General features: G+C 43.5%; 1 long non-coding RNA gene across 1 annotated transcript; it reads right to left on the bottom strand.

The window, feature by feature from the left end:
- Positions 1–5,756: 5,756 nt before the first annotated feature.
- LOC138846651 (uncharacterized) lies at positions 5,757–17,259 on the bottom strand. Its single transcript, XR_011384183.1, has 2 exons — positions 17,084–17,259; positions 5,757–6,133 (listed from the first exon to the last, which is right to left on the bottom strand). It is a non-coding gene; the product is annotated as an uncharacterized lncRNA (long non-coding RNA).
- Positions 17,260–17,674: the final 415 nt, after the last annotated feature.

Genomic DNA, 17,674 nt, shown 5'->3' with positions numbered 1-17,674 from the left:
CCTTGGGCCATAGCTCCCAATGGAGAGACCTGAATGGAGTTCCAGGATCTTGGCTTTGGCCTGGTCAAACCCTGCTGTTGCGACCATTTTGGGAAAGAATCAGTGGATGGAAATCTCTTTCTCATTTCCTTTCTATCCACTTCATGATTCTACCATTCAAATAAATAAAATAAATGTTAAAAAAATCAACACTGTAATAATGGAGACCAAAGTCATTTCTAAAAGAGTCTTAACATGTGTGTGACTGTGGAGGAAGTCTAGAGATAAGGTGAATCAGGTAAGGCCATTGGAGCTGAGGAAGTTATTTTCTTTACATTTGGGGGCTAGAGGCAAACAAATTGAATTTGTCCTATGTACTCTTGAAAGGCCAGAGCTTTTCAGGCTTTCCAGATTAGGCTCATGAATGGCAAACATTTTAAGCCTATAGCATATGCACATATAAATATGCATATGCTATTTACTAACTTCATCTGTACACATTAAAAATCAATAGAGGTGTGGGTGCTGTGGCATAATAGTTTAAGCATCTTTCTGTGGTGCCAGCATACCATGTGGGCATTAGTTTGAGTCCCAGTTGCTCCACTTCCAATCCAGCTCCCTGCTGATGATCTGAGGAAATACTGTGGTATGGCCCAAATTCTTAGGCACTTGCATCCACACAGAAGACACAGAAGAAACTCCTGGCTTTGAAATGGCCCAGGTCTAGCCATTTCAGCCATTTGGGAGTGGGCCAACAGATGGGGAGTCTCTCTCCCTCTCTCTGTAACTCTGCCTCTCAAACACATAAAATAAATGTTAAATAAAGAAAAGGCACTGCAGTGATGGTGAAGGAAAAAGCCTAGGCTATTGCACAGCATGCAGTGTGTGTGTGAGGGTGGGAGTTGGGTGGGGTGGGAGCAAGGGACCTGCACAACTTCCATGGTGACAGTAAAGTCAAAGCAATTTGGTGTTGCAGAACATTGTAGAAATAAAGATAGGAAATGGAAGGACAATTGGCAAGAAGGTAAGTGGGAGAGACAACTAGGGACAACTGTGCATGGAATGAAAGGATGCCATAGCAAAGTCTGCAGGAGTTTGGCTGTGTCCCACAGGACCTGTGAAGAAGTGATCACATGACAAAAGGTGACTGGTCTTCACCCAGATTGCCTGTAGGCTAGTAGTCCCACTTCAAGCCATAGGATATTTTGTCAGCCTAAACAGTGGAGAATGCATGAGTCAGGCACTGTGACTGACGTGCCTGAGCAGCTTTACCTACTTCAACTGAGTGAGCTTAATAAACTTGCAGTGTGGCACGTGTGGATGAGCCATGCCACTGAGCCTGGGTGGGGAGCTGTAAAGCTGTCTCCCTGAATTGCTGGAGAGAGCATGAGCTGGAGAACAACAATCCTGTCATGGTGGGAACCAAGGGTCCTGTTTGGAGAATTAATTCACTAGGGATGGGTTATTTGGTCTGGGGGCTTTTGAAATCAGTGGACCAGCATGTTAGGTGCCAGGGTCAAGGTCAATGTTAGTGTTTGGAAGGGAGCAGATGGGAGACTCAGTAAACAACCAGGACCTATTATTGTATGAAGCATGCAGCTCAAAACCACCTACCATTAAAAGGCTGGGAACTGAGTGCTTAGTTGGCCCCACAGGCCCAGAGGATGGGGTCTCACCTCTATGCTGGTTTCAGATTTTTGCAGGTGGTTACTAGGTGGCACCAGTATGGGACAGCACAGTTGGTCTAAAACTGACTACAAAAGCTTTGAGCTGAGTTGTAGCCTTTAGCTCAGAGTTCTTGGAAGATGGGTGATGAGGGGCTGGGGTTGCAGTGAGAGTTGGGGGTGGGGTGGGTGCAGAGAGATTCTTCCCTAGAACTCCAAGGACTTCAACCTGGACATATGCTGCAGGCAGAGGGTCTCACCCCATTAGATATCCACCTGCAAGAGGCAACTGTGGCTTGCATTGGCACTGACAATTGTCCACATGCTGACTAGCCCCAGGAAAAGGTTCCCCTGGCTTCTATGCAAAAGACTTCCTGGCCCCAAGGAAGTATGTCTTCCCACAGGCTTTCTGAAGATCTTGGCATTGCATTGTGTACCCATAGATCCCAGATATCCTGTTTGGTGGCTAGCATGTGTAGCTTCCCCTGGCCCAACACCTTAAACTCCACTCCATCCAGTTTTGACTCCTTGGGCCTCAGAAACCTAAGGCTCCAATCCTGTCCAAGTTGTTCCCCTCCCCTACACAGACCTCTCCCCCCTTTCCCTCACACACAAGCTTCCAACCTTCACAGGATCTCTGACACTACTTTGGCCAGTTTCTTGAGCCCAAACGCACATCTGCTTACACCATTACAACTCTCAACTCTTCTGTATGAAATGCAGCCTGACAAAAATCCAGGAGCTGATGAGAGATTGGAGCCTGCAAAGTTTAGCACGACCCCGGGGTGGGGCTGCATGCACTGTCTCACCTTGTCCCCCTCAGAAAGAGAACACAAAAGTGCAGGCAATGGGCTCAGGGAACTTGCTGCCAGCCCAGATGAAATGAGACATCTTGCCAATACCCTACACATTGCCCCTCTCCCCGCCAAAGTCCCTGGAACAGTGGTGACCATGCCTTCCTGCAGCTTGATGGTGGGACCCAGGATGTTCTCAGGGTGTATCCTAAAAGGGGATGGGGAAGATGCAGATGCTGGAATGCCACCAAATCTTCCATGTAACATGTCATTGACATGACATGGGAAGACATCTTCCTGGAAAGGGATGCATGTCAACACACAAAGTGTGATGCAAGCAGTTATGGTCAACTGGTTCATGACAGGTTTTTTTCACTGACACACTGGGGTACCTCTATTATGCTTGCCCATCATATTTTGTCCACTTTGGTTGTGCAAGGTGTTAATCCATTCTGGAAGGCTCAACAGTGTTCTGGATGAGAAGTTCATTGGATCCTTCCATGAGAAGCATTGTGAGTCCTGAGCACATGCCCGACACCTACTCCCATTTATAGACAATACTCTGGGTGGTAATGCATCCCTTCTTGTGAGCTACTAGCATTGACCCCTTGATCATGCCCCTCCAGGCAGGCCACGTGGATACCAAGAAATAACACTGTGCCCTTGTGGATCCTGACAACCCAGAGCCCTGGCCCCAGGCTGGTTCTAGGCCAACCTGGCCACAGAACCCCTAGTTGAGTATGATTATGGGAAGGAAATGCTGAACATTCTTTGGTATTGAGGTCAGCCACTGGGCTCTGGGTCCATTCTCTGTGGGATCTGGCCTGGAATGCTGGAGGCCAGCCAGTGTGGCAGGGACCAGGTAATGCCTACATATGTTCAAAGCCACCCAAACCCACTGTGGACTCTGAAGGCAACTGTTTGTGGCCCAAGCCTTGAGTGCTTTTCCCCAACTCAGCATGGCATGGACAGGACAGTTGGATATATTCCTTTTTCCCAGTGCCCTATATTAATAGATCACCCTACCTCCCCTTGCAGTTGATGAAGCAGGGCATTGCATCTCTGACTGGAATGCCTGTTGACCAAAGCTTGCCACAGTTTTGAGGTCTGCAGAAGTTCAATTAGAGCCTGGAATAAATCTTAACTAAGGAATGGTTCTTCTGTTGGGGGTCCCCCTTCTAGACACCTAGATTCCCAAAGGTTGGTGCCATCTCACAGAACCCCAGACTGGACAGCAGTTAGTCAACAGGTTTGATGCTTCCACTGGGTGCTGGGATTCTTGCCTAGGTGGCTGAGAGCACTGCTGGCATGTTGTTGCCCTTGTCTGCCATTGCAATATGTGTGCCTGTGCAGGCAAATGAGGCACCCATTGGGTGGGTGTCCATTACAACATAAGACCCTGGGGCCCTTGATCCTATCCTTGATAGAAGTACAAACCTGACATGGGTTGCTTGGAATATGTGCAATGGGGCAAGTAGAGTCCCTAAGTATAATAGAGTAGTATGTGTGAATCAGTCTCCTTAGTGTGGGAGCCATAAATGTGTCAGTGTGAAAGAGAATCAGCTGCTCATGTGGGTAGGGGAGAAATGGAAATGTGGCATGCTGGTATGGAATGAGAGGTAGGTTGACCTTGAATACAGGTAACAGGTTCCCACATAATAAATTGTGATTTTATATGATTTATAGAGGTCATAATCATTTGCAAAATAATAAAAACTATTAGATGTCATAATTGTAGCACTGACATCATAATCAATGTTGATATCACCATTGAGATGTGATAAAATATACCATTGTGGTTTTATAAAATCCATTGTAATCCCATTTTATATACCATTGTGATATCATAAACCAGCATTGTATAATAAAGTGTGGTGACAAAAAAATTGTGATATCACAATAAATTTTAGTGTCACTATCATTGTGATGTCATAAACCCAAGATTATGATGCAGTAATCAATCATAGTTTCATCAACCACCAATGTGAATTCATAATTTATTGCATCATAAAATTTATGATTTTATAATTGATTGGTATGTCATAGGTTCCATTGATATGTTAAGATGAATTGTTATAAAAACAATTTTGATGCCCTAAAGCCCAATGTGAAGCAATAAACCTAACTTGTGACATTATAACCAACTGTGATGTAAAAGAAATGCAGATGATATCATAATCTATGGTGATGAGATAAGCCAAAATTTTGATAGCATAATCCTACCATGTGGTGTTATAAAAAACAGATGTCAGGCTGGCACCATGGCTCACTTGGCTAATCCTCGGCCTGTGGTGCCGGTACCCCAGGGTTCTAGTCCTGGTTGGGGTGCTGGTTCTGTCCCAGTTGCTCCTCTTCCAGTCCAGCTCTCTGTTGTGGCCCGGGAAGGCAGTGGAGGATGACCCAAGTGCTTGGGCCCTGCACCCACATGGAAGACCAGGAGGAAGCACCTGGCTCCTGCTTTGGATTGGTGCAGGTGCTGGCCATAGTAGCCATTTGGGGAGTGAACCAATGGAAAGGAAGACCTTTCTCTCTCTCTCTCCCTCTCACTAACTCAGCCTGTCAAAAAAAAAATAAAAAAAAAAACAAAAAACTGAGATGTCATAATCCACCATGTGATGTCACTTTCTTCATGGTGTTATAGATTTTATTGTGATATCATAATAAACCTTAGGTCATGAAATATTGTGGTATCATTAATATTTTATAGATGTCATGAACTTATCATTGTTACATTATAAACCAGCAATTTTGTTATAATAATTTCTATGACATAAACCTGTGGAAAAAAAAAACCATCCTTGTGATGTCATAATTATTGTCATAAAGGCACTGCAATGTCATAATCATTGGATGTGATTAACTACAACATTCTTATCATAATTCAGTCTTTGTGATGCTATAATTTTATATCATAAAAACATTCACTGTGTCATAATTTTATATGATAAAACATGCTAGGCTCATAAAAAACAATGTGATGTCATAAGCCACCTTTGTGAAATCATAATTTCAGTGTTATTAAAAGGATTTGATGTCAACTGTGATGTCATAAAATCCATTGTGATGACATAGGTCAATATTTAGTCTTAATGAATTGTGGTAACATACAGCACTATAATGATGTCATAATTTTTGTAATGACATGTACAAGTCTAAAAACCACTGTGAATAAAAACATTGGTATGCTATCAACCTACCATTGTGATGTCATAAACCACCTTTGTGAAGTCTATCAATTTTGATGTCATGAAAACAGTTTGATGTTATAGGCCAACACTGTGATTATAAAACAAACCACTGCGATCTCATAGAGCAACCATTATTTTTTATTTTTTTATTTTTCAATTTTTTATTACTCATTTTGAAGTGAGTACACAAAATAACACAACAGTTAAGAGAGTTTGAAAATATGACAATTGGGGGGGCTAGAAACATACATTTTGGTATTATTACAAGCTAAAGTTAGAAATATTGTTTACTTTTATTTGAAAGGCACAGAGAATGAGAACGAGAGGAATAGACACAGAATTTCTCAGTTTGTTCACTCTCCAAATGCCTGCATCAGAAAGGGAACGGCTGCACCAGACTAAAGCCAGGTGCCTGGAACTGAATATGCATCTCCCACGTGGGTAGCAGGGATCCAGGTATTTGAGTCATCACCTGCTGTCTCCTATGGTCAGCATTACTCACGGGAAGCTGAAATTAGAAGTAGAATTAAGGCTCAAGCACACACACTCAAAAAGGGATTCAGGAGAGGCAGCAGGCGCATTTGTCAACATTGTTATTTATTTTCATTTTATTTGAAAGGCAAAGAAACACACACAGAGATCTTATATCTTCTGACTCAATTTCCAAATGCCCACTTCAGCCAGACCTGGGACATGAGTTGACCTTGATTGGCCTCTCATGCGCGTGGCAGGGAATCATCAAAGATGGATGATGAGAAACAGTAGTGAGAACCCAAATCAGGTATTCTGATATGGAATGCAGGCATCCTAAGCAGCAAGCTCAGCTTTTATACAAAGGTCCAACCATGAAGAGGCATTTTGGCCACTGTGTCAAATACTCAACACAAGAAAAATTATTAAATCTGTGTTGCCTGACTTTTTTCTTCATGTAGCTTTCCTTTGACTCTGGTTCACAAATATGCTCTTAATTTCTGAGTGTTTTCTCATACTCCTATGCCTGTCACAATTTAGGAGGGATAAAAGCTTATCACTGATCTAACAGACTCTCTTAAAGAGTTTTTTCAAGAGTGACATTTCTCATATAAAAATGATTTTTTGTTTAAGTTTATTTTATTTGAGAGGTGAAGTAGAATTACAGAGACAGGACAGAGAAAGGCCTTCCACCCACTGGTTTACTCCTCAAAGGTGGACACAGTGGCCATAGCTCAGATCAGGAGCTTCTTCCAGGTTTCCCACATGGGTGCAGGGGTCCAAGCACTTGGTCCATCTTCCACTGCTTTCCCAAACCACAGAGAGTTGGATCAGAAAGGGCACAGCCAGGACATGAACCAGCCCTCATATGGGAGGCCGGCGCCACAGGTGGAGGCTTAGCCTACTATGCCACAGCACCAGCCTCAATGACTTTGTTTTTAATGAATAGCACCTCTTCTTTTACACACTGCATAAAACATTGAAAAACAGAAACAGAAACAAAAGTAGCAATATTTGACAACAGATGAAATTAAACATGAGAAAGTTGCAGAAGACTAGGAAAAAAATTCTATTTTGTGATTTGGCCAAGGCTTGCTGATAATAACCCCTTAAACAAGTAAATGGAGAAATTAATGATGTAGTTTTAATTTTAGACTTGTTGATCTTGAGTTGAAAATTGCATAGCTACAAAGAAACATCCAACAAGAAGTACAGACTGTAGTCTGAAGGCTGTGGAAGAGGCCCGTGATGTAGGGAAACAGGATTTTCAGAGCACAAAGGGTCAGATTCGTTAAGGAGAATTACAGAAATTTATGAATGAGAGATCACATGGGATACTTGCATGAGTGATGATGAGAAATAGAAGAATTCAAGAAAAAGAAACCATCAGTGGTATCATGACAAAGAAAAAATTTTCGGGGCCAGCGCTGTGGTGCAGCAGGTTAACACCCTGGCATGAAGCGCTGGCATCCCACATGGGTGCCAGTTCTAGTCCTGGCTGCTCCTCCTCTGATCCAGCTCTCTGCTATGGCCTGGGATAGCAGTGGAAGATGGCCCAAGTCCTTGGGCCCCTGCACCCATGTGGGAGACCCGGAAGAACCTCCTGGCTCCTGGCTTCGGATCAGCGCAGCTCCAGCATTTGGGGCCATCTGGGGAGTGAACCAGCAGATGGAAGAACTCTCCTTCTCTGTGTAACTCTTTCAAGTAAATAAAATAAATCTTTTTTTTTAACAGGCAGAGTGGACAGTGAGAGAGAGAGAGAGACAGAGAGACAGGTCTTCCTTTGCCGTTGGTTTACCCCCCAGTGGCCACTGCAGCCGGCACGCTGCGGCTGGCGCACCATGCTAATCCGAAGGCAGGAGCCAGGTGCTTTTCCTGGTCTCCCATGCGGATGCAGGGCCCAAGCACTTGGGCCATCCTCCACTGCACTCCCGGGCCCAGCAGAGAGCTGGCCTGGAAGAGGAGCAACTGGGACAGAATCTGGTGCCCTGACCAGGGCTAGAACCTGGTGTGCTGGCACCACAGGCGGAGGATTAGCCTATTGAGCCGCAGCACCGGCCAAATAAAATAACTCTTTTCAAAAAAAGAAAAAACAATTTTCAGGAGAAGATCATGTATAGCAGTTCAGAAAAGCAGTTTAAATCAGACATGAATTTAGCCTTTTGTTTATGATGCCAGTCAAGATAACTTAATCATATTACAGAGTGCCTTGATTTGATTTCCAGGTCTGGCCCTTGAGTCCAGGTTTCTACTAATGCTGCAATCTTTCTACTTCTGAAATATGTAAGTTCAAAATGTGGTAAAGATTCAGTAAGGCAAAGTCTAGAGAATAGTTTTCAGCTTAGACTATACTTGACAGTATTGATACATTTAATAATTGAATTAAGGAGTCAGCTCTGTGGCTCAGGGATTAAAGCAACCACCTGCAGTGCTGGCATCCCATATGGGTACCAGTTCAAGTCCTCGATGCTCCACTTCCAATCAAGCTCACTGGTAATGTGCCTGGGAAAGCAGAGGAGGGTGGTCCAAGTCCTTGGGCCCCTGGACCCATGTGGGGGACCCACAGGAAGCTCCTGGCTCCTGGATTTGGATCAGCTCTGCTCTGGCCATTGTAGCCATTTGGGTAATGGACTAGGATGAAAGATCAATCGCAATCTCTCTCTTGATCTCTCTCTCTCTCTATCTCTGCCCTCTGTAACTCTGCCTTTCAAATAAACAAATCTTTAAAAATAATTGAATTAAGACTACTTTGAGTAGCTTAAAGTGCAAATGTAGAATGAAATTATTTGCCTGAGTATATACTTTAGGATAGTCTGCACCACAACCTGCTGGGAAAAATATATGGAGAGTTAAGAACATCCAAATGCAGTTAAGAGTTAGGAAACAGCTTGAATAGATATTTCTCAGAAGAAGAAATACAAATAAATGGTCAACAAGTATGTTGAAAAATGCTCAGTATCACTAGTCATAAAGGAAATGCCTATTAAAACATACTGAGGGGGGAGGGTTGATGCCATGGTGTAGTGGGCCAAGCCTCCATCTGCAGTGCCAGCATCTCAGATGGGCATGGGTTCTAGTCCTGGCTGCTGCTCTTCCAATTCAGCTCTCAACTATGGCTTGGAAAAGCAGTGGGAGATGGCCTAAGACCTTGGGCCCCTGCACCCATGTGGGAGACCTGGAAGTAGCACATGGCTCCTGGCTTCAGATCAGCCCAGCTCCAGCCATTGTGCCCATTTGGGGAGTGAACCAGTGGACAGAATACCTTTCTCTCTGTTTCTCCCTCTCTCTTTCTAAAACTCCATCTCTCAAATAAATAAATAAAATCTTCACACACACACACACACACACACACACACTGGAATATCATCTTACTCCAAAAAGACAAAAAAAGGGGGGGGGGTCTAGTGATCATGTAGATTTTTAAAAATCATTATATATTGTTAATGGGAATGGAAATTAGTACAGGAATTATGGAAAACAGTATGGTCCTTCATAAAAGAAAAAAAAAAAACTAAAAATCAATCTACTACTCTATTCCCAGGTAAAAAGGAAATGAAATCAGCATATCAAAGAATTACCTGCACTACTGTATTGACTAAACACTGCTGACAATAGTCAAGATAATTCAGTCATAAAAGAATGAAATATTGTTTACTGCAAAATGAATGGAACTGGAGATCATTAAGTCAACTGAAATAAGCCAGATACAGAAAAAAAGTGTTCTCTACATTAAACAATAATGGGTCAAAATACAGGATAATGTAGTTGATACTATATGCACCTTGAGTTAAGCCATTGCCTGTAGCACCAGCATCCCACATGGACACTAATTCAAATCCTGGATATTCCACTTTACTTTTTTTTTTTTTTAAAAAAGATTTATTTATTTATTTGAAAGGCAGAGGGACACACACACACACACACACACAGGTGTCTTCCATCCCCTGGTTTACTTCCAGAATGGCCACAATGGTAGGATTGGGTCAATCTGAAGCCAGGATCTTCTTTTGGATCTCCCATGTGGATGCAGAGGCCCAAGGACTTGGGCCATCTTCTACTGCTTTCTCAGGCCATTAGCAGAGAGCTGGATCAGAAGAGGAGCCTCTGGGACTCAAACATGTGTCCATATGGGATGCTGGCACTGCAGGCAAAAGCTTTTCCCAGTACACCACAGCACCAGCCCTCTGGCTATTCCTCTTTCAATCCAGCTCCCTGCTAATGGCTTGAGAAGGCAGTGGAAGAAGGCCAACGTATTTAGGACCCTGCACCTTTGTGGGAGACCCAGTTGAAGCTCCTGGCTGCTGACTTCAATATGGCCCAGTCTTGGCATTTATAGACTTTTAGGGAGTGAACCAAGAGATGGAAGATCTCTCTTTCCCTCTCTCTTTATCTCTCTCTATGTAATTCTGCCTTTCAAATAAATAAAAAAAAAAAACAGAATTATGATTACTAGAGACTGGGAAGAGTGAGGGCTCTGGGTAGAGGGAGTTTGAATAGCAATCACCAAAACAAAGTGAGATAGAAGTAAGAAGTTCCAGTGTTTCATAACACATGGTGCCTGTAGTTCACAATATGATATTCTGTAAAAAGAACAGGAAGAAAGGGGAAAAAACACTGGAAGAGAGCAGCTGGTAAGACCTAAACACAAAGAAAAAGGTATATAAAAGCTAGTTCTCTGGTTTGTTCAAATTCTGTTGTGTGTATGTGCTCAAATATAATATTATATAAGGAATACATGTTGGGGCTGGTGCTGTGGCATAGCAGGTAAACCCACCACCACCTGCTGTGCCAGCATTCCATATGGGCACCAGTTCAAGTCCCGGCTTCTCCTCTTCCTACCCAGCTCTCTGCTACGGCCTGGGAAAGCAGCAGAAGATAGCCTAAGTCCTTGGGCCCTTGTACCAGCATGGGAAACCTGGAAGAACCTCCTGGATCCTGGCTTCGGATCAGCACACCTCTGGTCATTGCAGCCAATTGGGGAGTAAACCAGTGGATGGAAGACCTCTCTCTCTTTCTCTGTCTCTCCTGCTCTCTCTGTGTAATTCTGACTTTCAAATAAATAAATAAATCTTTAAAAATAATTTATGAAAAAGAGAGTACATGTTTATAAACAAAAACTGCCTAAATAAAATTACAAAAAAAGCAGCAATGAGGTCTCTGAAAAAAATTAAGAAAACAATCCCATTTACAAAGCACAAGAGAAGAGGAGCCTAAATTCTCCAATGATGTTAGGGATTCTTTAAATACACATAGTCTTAGAATCAACAAGTCAGCTGACACCATGGCTCACTTGGCTAATCCTCCGCCTGCAGCACTGGCACCCCTGGTTCTAGTCCCAGTTGCTCCTCTTCCAGTCTAGCTCTCTGCTGTGACCCGGGAAGGCAGTGGAGGATGGCCCAAGTGCTTGGGCCCTGCACCTGCATGGGGGACCAGGAGGAAGCACCTGGCTCCTGGCTTCGGATTGGCTCAGCGCACTGGCCATAGTGGCCATTTGGGGGATGAACCAACAGAAAAGGAAGACCTTTATCTTTGTCTCTCTCTCTCACTGTCTAACTCTGCCTGTCAAAAGCAAACAACAAAAAAAAGAATCAACAAGTCATGATTGTCTTTTCATTGTACTTTCTACTCAGTCCTTACTTGATTTACAGCAGGGTTATCTGATATTCTGTAAGTGCCACCATTGGAAAATTAACCTTGAACTTAGATAGAAGGATAGTTAACACTGGTTTTTTTGAGATTTATTTATTCATTTGAAAGGCAGAGTGAGATAGAGACAAAAAGAAATTTTCCATCCTCTGGTTCACAACTCAAATGCCTACAACAGCTGAAGACTGGGCCAGGCCAAAGCTAGGAACTCCTTTTGGGTCTCCATGTAAGCAGAAGGTACCCAAGGAATTGAGACATCATCTGCTGCCTCTCAGGGGCATTACTAGAAAACTGGATTGTAAATGTGGAATGTCCATGACTTGACTAAGACATTCCAACATGGAATGTGGTGTACCACACCACAAACTGCCTTATGCTGCTTTATTTATTGTTAATACTGCTGTCAAATTAAAGACAAGGTGTTTATAAACTTGGAACCATATATCAGTTTAAAAATCAGGCTGATGTTGAGTGTTTATCCAGGTCATTAAGAAGTCTGTGTCCTACATTAAAGTAGCTGGGTTCAATCTCCAGCTCTTTCCCCTGACTCCAGCTTTCTTTTAATGCAAACACTAGTAGTGGTGATGGCCCACTACTTCCCATCACCTATGTAGGAAACCTGGACTAAGTTCACAGCTCCTACTTTTAGTCCTGATGCCTCCCTCACAGTTGTGGGTATTTGGTAGAGTGAACCAGTGCACGTAAGTTCTGTCTTTCTATGTCCCTACCTCTAAAATAAAAGCAAACAATAAAAAATGAATTAATCATACATTGCACAACATGTTTTTTGAAGTCAGATCACATAAAGAAAAAAAGTGTTTGAAAACAATTAAATGAAGATACAACAAAAGATTTACCTTATTTCCACATGATCTGTAAGAAAAATGCTTATTCAAAATGATGATGTCAACAGTTGGCTGGGTTGATATAACTTCTGCTAACTCACAGGAATGATGGAAATTGTATACAGGACAGGAGAAAAGAATTGGGAACATTCTGTTATAAGATATCTATACTACCAATAAAATGATATTATATTATTTCAATTGAGTTTGGGGATATTGAAAATATATACTGAAAACTCTTATGGCAATTACTAAAACAATTTAAGAAATCTGTATCCTGGACAATTTTTTTTAAAGGTGATTGGATTTGATTCCTCTTTTTTATTTTTTTTTATTTGAAAGGCAGACAGTTACAGAGAGGCAGAGGCAGAGAGAGAGAAAGAGAAGTCTTCTATCCACTGGTTCACTCCCCAAACAGCCTGGGCCCATAAAAAGCCAGGAGCCAGGAGCTTCTTCTGGGTCTCCCATGTGGGTGAAGGGGACTAACGACTTGGGCCATCTTCTACTGCTTTCCGAGGCCACTGTAATTTACTTTATTTGTGACTTGCCAACACTGGAGAGAGCTGGATCAGAAATGCAGGAGCGGAGACTCAAACCAGTGCCCATATGAGATGCCAGCATTGCAGGCAGGGGCTTTACCTGCTACACCACAGAACCAGCCCCTCCTTGGTATCTTAACCAAAGACAGAAAATGGACTCCTCCAAAACCCTCAATTAAAATAAAAGAGCTGTGGGCATTTCACATAGTGGTAAGGAGGCCGTTCTGAATGCCCTCCTCTCACATTGGTGTGCTTGTACTTGAGTCCTGGCTCTACCCCAAATTCCAGGTTTCCACTACCGCATACACTGGAAAACAGATGACTCAAGTACTCAGGTCTTTGCTAACACGATCTGGAATATACATTAAGTTCCTCCATTCTGGCCAGGGCCGTCTCCAGATCTTGGCAGGCATTTGAAGAGTAAAACAGATGGTAGATTACTCTGTCTCTCACTTACTGTGTGTCTGCCCTTTATAAATAAATGAATAAAACAATTTAAAAACAGAAGGCTGGAATTGTGGATAACTAACTTTGATTCCAGTATCTGATACCTGAACACCAGTTTGAGCCCTGGTGCTCAGCTTCTGATCCAGCTCCCTGGGAACATGGTGTACGTACTTGGGCCCCCATCACATATATAGGAGACTCAGAAGGAGTTCTTAGTCACCTGGCCATGGTGACTACTTGGAGAATGTACCAAGGAGATAGTCTTTCTATAATCTATATAGGTAATCTATACAGATTATATAATTATATATAATTTACATATAAAATATAATATATATAATCTATATAGGTAATCTATATAGATTATAGAAAGATTCTATAATCTATATAGCCTTTCTATAATCTGTCTCTGACTTTCCATCGTTCAATTATGTATTAATTCTACTATATCAAAAGTATTTAAAAATGCATTATCTAAATAAATCATTTAAAAGGTAGAGACTGACACATGAAAATTAAAATAGAGATCCAACTTCTTGTTGTCTCCTGGAAAACCATTTAAATATAAAGACACACAGAGGAAATTTGAGGCCATTTTGGTCAAAGAACAACAAATTTCTCTGGCGTAGGAGAAATAAAGAAGTCTGTTGTACAACATGGTGGCAATATTTAATCACAGTATACTCTACTATGGCAAATAACAAAGAGATTAGATTTTAAGTGTCTTCATCATTAAAAACAGGTATGTGATGTAATGGATGTGGTGACTGACTAGATTTATTCATTACCAGTGCATGAATAGTTTTAAACATCATTTTATGTGCCGTATGTTCAATTCTGTCAACATAAAATAAGTATGTATTTAAAAGGTCAACATGAAGGCATAGATTGATTAAACATAAACATTCAGTCTATTATAACACCTTTACCATGATATCTGGAAACCCAATATTCATTTCAGACTAATTAGTGTTTAAATCAGAAAACCTACAAGTGAAGCAGCAGCCAGTCCTCCAAGAAGACATTACAATGAGTCTACCAAAGTACTTAATTAGAGCATCAAACTACATAGGAAAAATGTACAGAACTCCAAGGAGAAATACATCCACCACTGGTAATCAGTATAAATAAATACAATAGTATCCATGCTTAATCAGTGGCTTTTAGTAGTTAGCAATATGCAATCATATAGAAATATCAGTTAACAGTGGATGGAGAAAATAAATCAGGTCACCCCAAGTGTTGGCAAGACACAAATAAGCAAACACACATGAAAAGTTAGACAGTTTATCCATCTACTCTATCAACACTTCTTACAGAATCAGAATTTAACCACAATCTCTAACCTAACAATATTTTCCTATTATTTTAAATAATTTACCATAAACTAGCATGTGAGGAACATGAACCAGGAAATACTGTCAGGGCCAGCATTGTGGCAAAGCTGGTAAAAAATGTCTGTAACACCAGCATCCCTTATGGGCACCAGTTCGAGACCTGGCTGCTCCACTTCTGATTAGCTCCCTGTTAAGGTGCCTGAGAAAGAAGCAGACCATGGTCCAACTGCCTGGGCCCCTGCACCCACATGAGAGATTGGGAAGAAGCTCCTGCCTCTGACCTGACCCAACCCCAGCCATTGCAGGCACTTGAGTGAACCAGCAGATGGAACATCTATTTCTCTCCCTTTGTCTCTCCCTTTCTGCCTTTCAAATAAATAAATCTTGAAAAAAGAAAAAGAAAGGTATTGTCACCAATATAAAAAAGTAAATTTCATGCTATTCAAGTCACATGTAGTGAATTGGCAGAATCACACCCTCAGACAGTGATATGCATGGATGAAACTGAGGCAAAAGAAAAATGGAGGGGGGAGGGGCTGTGGCATAGAGGGCTAAACTGCTGTCTGCAGTGCTGGCATCACATTTGGCCTTTGGTTCAAGTCCTGGATGCCTCACTTCTGATCCAGCTCTCTGCTAATGTGCCTGGGAAGCACCTGGCTCCTGCCTGCCTTTGGATCAGCACAGTGCACCGGCTGCAGCGCGCCGGCCGCGGCAGCCATTGGAGGGTGAACCAACGGCAAAGGAAGACCTTTCTCTCTGTCTCTCTCTCTCACTGTCCGCTCTGCCTGTAAAAAAAAAAAAAAAAAAAAAAAAAAAAAAAAAAAAAACAAACTTGGTAGTACCGTGAACTTCTTAGGGCAATTGGCTTTTGGCAATATGGGAGATCTATACATTTAGAGAAATTTTCTTTGCCAGGCTTAATGCTTCCCATAAACACGGTTTATCCCCCTCAATCTAACGGAAAAATTTAATCCCAATTTTAGAAATTAAGAGGTGGGACCTCCTAAGTGGTGACTAAGACACATCCACTCACGTGAATAATGGGGTAATGGGGGTCATCTCCCAGAGGCTCTGTTCTGTTAGACACTTTGTATTGGCCTCTCCTGCTTGCCCCTTTTTTTTTTTTGACAGGCAGAGTGGGCAGTGAGAGAGAGAGACAGAGAGAAAGGTCTTCCTTTTGCCGTTGGTTCACCCTCCAATGGCCACCATGGCCGGCGCGCTGCGGCCGGCGCACTGCGCAGGAGCCAGGTGCTTCTCCTGGTCTCCCATGGGGTGCAGGGCCCAAGCACTTGGGCCATCCTCCACTGCACTCCCTGGCCACAGCAGAGAGCTGGCCTGGAAGAGGGGCAACTGGGACAGAATCTGGCGCCCCGACCGGGACTAGAACTCGGTGTGCTGGCACCGCAAGGCGGAGGATTAGCCTGTTGAGCTGTGGCGCCGGCTCCTGCTCGCCCTTTATTTGGCCACGTGGTCTCTGTGCTACCCCAGGCCTCTGCCACAAGACCATCACCAGAGGCTGCTGTGGAACTTCGGAGAAAAACCCATGAGACAAGTAATATTTCTAATAACTTACCCAGTCTATGATACTGGGTTATTATCAACAGAAAGGAGACTCGGGTTCCCAGGAAGAACTGCTCTGACCAGACTGGTTACCAACATGAAACCCTGTTTCCAACTCAGAAGAATCAGGTCACCCCGGGGCAAAAAGGTGGCACAGAGGACCCCCAGATCACAGCCCCCCCCACACTCACAGTCCCCCCCCCCACAAAGGCCATGTGTAAAGTCTGGAGTCTAAGGACTCTCCTGGCACAGAGGACCCCCAGATCACAGCCCCCCCCACACAAAGGCCATGTGTAAAGTCTGGAGTCTAAGGACCCTCCTGGCACAGAGGACCCCCAGATCACAGCCCCCCACGCACAAAGGCCATGTGTAAAGTCTGGAGTCTATGGACCCTCCTGGCACAGAGAACTCGCAGATCACAGTCCCCCCCCCCCCCACATACACAAAGGCCATATGGAAAGTCTGGAGTCTGAGGACCCTCCTGTCCTCGCCACAGATTCGTGGAAGATGCAGGACTTGAGGACTGAGCCAAAGCCACGGACTGCAGTGATGGGAGGAGATGCCCAGGGCCCATCTGCTGGCCCAGCTCAGAGGGAACTGGGCCCACACTCACCATTTTCCAGCTGTGAGGCATCTGGTTGTCCTGAGAACTCGGTAACGACGCTAACGATCGAAGCTCACAGAGAGGCAAAGCGGAGCCACCTGGAGTCACCTGGAGCCACCACCAGAAACAGAGCCGGGAAGCGGAGAATGGCGGCGGGCAGAAGGAAGACGCATGCGCAGTGCTCTCCAGGCGAGGCTGATGCAAAGGATCATTCACACAGCCAGTGAGCATGCACGACAAAAGAGAAGACGCAGCCAATCAGAGTCGCCTGTGGCAGGAAGGCGCTCTACGGGGATTGTGCCGCCTTGGGAAACTAAGGGGTGTGGCTTGAGCGCACAGCTGCCGCTGACTCGGATTCTTCGGATGGATACTGCCAACAGTAGGTGGCGCTGTCACCCCCTGACGAGCTCCCCTCTTGAGATAGCTCCTTCCTCCGTTTTCTCTGATCCTGCTAGGCTCTTGTGACTTCTTAAGGTGAGTTATACTTGCCAAATGTTTACTGGATTCTGGGTCTTTATATTTTTTCAGGGAGTTTATTTAAGATTTTTAGTACCGACTTGAATACTCGATTCATCATTCTTCGTCTCGTTTCTCTTACAT

The sequence above is a fragment of the Oryctolagus cuniculus genome, chromosome 1 (genome assembly GCF_964237555.1).
Source record: "Oryctolagus cuniculus chromosome 1, mOryCun1.1, whole genome shotgun sequence".
Classification (NCBI taxonomy): domain Eukaryota; kingdom Metazoa; phylum Chordata; class Mammalia; order Lagomorpha; family Leporidae; genus Oryctolagus; species Oryctolagus cuniculus.
Note: the sequence above shows the minus strand (reverse complement) of the source record. Positions and strands in the feature narration are given on the sequence as shown.